The sequence below is a fragment of the Aptenodytes forsteri genome, unplaced genomic scaffold (assembly GCF_000699145.1).
Source record: "Aptenodytes forsteri isolate BGI_AS27 unplaced genomic scaffold, ASM69914v1 Scaffold142, whole genome shotgun sequence".
NCBI classification, from domain to species: domain Eukaryota; kingdom Metazoa; phylum Chordata; class Aves; order Sphenisciformes; family Spheniscidae; genus Aptenodytes; species Aptenodytes forsteri.
Genome location: NW_008794598.1, coordinates 3,137,620 through 3,139,837, shown reverse-complemented (window position 1 = coordinate 3,139,837; position 2,218 = coordinate 3,137,620).

The window sequence follows — 2,218 nt, the reverse complement described above, 5'->3', positions numbered from 1 at the left end:
GGGGCACAGGGGTAGCGGGGAGTGTAAAGGGGTGTCCCGCAGACTGGGGGGAGTTAAGGACTTTCCAGAAGATGATGCAGGGAGAGACTCGCATCCAAAGGCAGAGGAGAGGTGCAGGACCAGAGCGCTGGGGGGATGCGGAGCAAAGCGCCCGGGTGTCTCACACCAGGAGAGATGCAGGGACAGAGGGAGACAGACGTACAGCCGGCCAAGACACACATAGGCAGATGTGGTTTGCTGCAAGGAGCCACAATGCACCCAGGACTCTCAGAAAAAAATACATATTGAGAGCAAAATCAGAGAGAGGAGAGGCCGGGGCAAGCGCAGCCTGTCCACGCTCGCCACAGGACAATGCTTTGCCCTCCTGGACACAGGGCCTGGGAGGGAGCAGTGTGCTCCGTGACCAGAGCCGGGGGGGGGGGGGGGGACGGCGGAGCGGGGGGGGGGGGGGAAACGTCTGCAGGCTGCTCAGGCACTCCCACGCAAACGCTTTTTACGGACATTTCTGGTTAACTCTGCAGCACCTTCCCGTGTGGTCTTTTTGCCCCTGTGGTAGATCTTTGTTTTGAGATATTAAAAGAATGCAATTATTTCCCAAAGCAGCCAAAACAAAAGCTCTTGCCCAGCTCTGGCATGTGTGAGGACACACCGTATCGATCAAAGAAAGAGATAGCTACAGCATTACTCATCCCCGCACTCAGACCTGGATTTTCCCACCGCTTCCAGCAGCTCAGGGCAGCCCGGCAGGGTGAGGCAGAGCAGGGGCTCGTGAGCATCTGGGAGGGATGATCTAATCCAGCACCGGCCCCTCTCTGCAGGCTTTGTGTCCCCGAGCACAGAGGTGGCATAAGGTGGAGCTGTGCAATGGCCCAGCACCCGCTCCCAGCGTATCATGGCCACGCCACGTCTCTATGTCAGGATGAGACCCAGGAAGGCATCGCAGTCCCCTGGCTGGTCTTGCAATCTGGGTATCGGAGGACTGAGATTATAAAATGACCTGTTGAGGACATTCGCCCTGCAGGGTAGCTGCAACAACAGGCACCAGAGTCCAGGTCGTGGAGACAAGCGTGCACCAAACTCCTGCTCATCCGTGGCTGTGACCTGCCTCGGTGCTGGAAGGACTGCATATTAGATACCATTTCGATACAGTTAGGACACAGAGGCATCTTGTACTGCCAGTGTCCCCGATTTTTATTGCCAGTGGCCGTGTGGCACCTCCATTCCTCACAAGATGTCAGGGATGAACAACTTCTTGCAGCTTCAGACTGGTCCTGCATCCTTTCCACCCTCAAACCTCTCCTCAAGCTGAACACATCGTAACCCATGGGCAAACCTCGCTCCCCATTTTACAACTAGTCATCTCCCACCAGTATGTCTGAAGAAGATACCATGCTGAAGCAGAGTTGCAATAATGAATTATTTACTGTGCAGTAACAAGAGCTGCGTTTCAATCTGCAAGTGGCCGGCAGGGCCCATAGGGAAGATAAACAAGGCGTAGATGAGATTAACTACACTGCTGTAATTTCAATGTCAAAGTAAGCAGATAAGATCCTGTTCAGGCACAGCCCAGAGATTGCAGAAGAGTTGAAGGGGGAAGGTACAAACCTACCTTATTGCAATAAACAAAGCAATTTCACTTGGCTAAGATGAAAGTGTCCGTGTCTCCCGGACACTGCAAGCCCGCAGAGTAATGCTATCGACAGCTGTGGGATCGCTTGTGGTTTAGCCCACCGGTCCAAGAAACCACTTGAGCACATGTTTAATACTCCTGTTGGTTTATAAGAATGCTTTCCAGAGGCTTTCCCCGTGATGAAAGGAAGCGGAGCCTCGGGTAGCTTCTCTTTCTGTTTCTACCAGATAAATTCTTTTCTTCAATTTTCTGTGTTGTTGCTGATACGCAGGCTTAGGTATGCTTTTGTTCTAGACCGGCTCAGGAAGCCTATTTTAATGGAAATGTCAAGGGACACAGATCTAAGTCCACTGGAATCCACTGATAAGGATCCTCTATTGCTGCTGCTTTCTGGGCAGTGGGGAAATCCACTAAAATTCCCCCTGCCTCTCCCAGCTGCAGCCTTAGAAATCCTAAACAGGGTTTCTCCAGCGGCAGCCCTTTGTACCACAGGCCCCAGTGCATGTCCGTTAAAATCAACATGAAAGTCAACAAGGAATCTGGCTCGATGTCAGGTAAACCTGCTCAAAGCTAGTCTAATCAACTTGA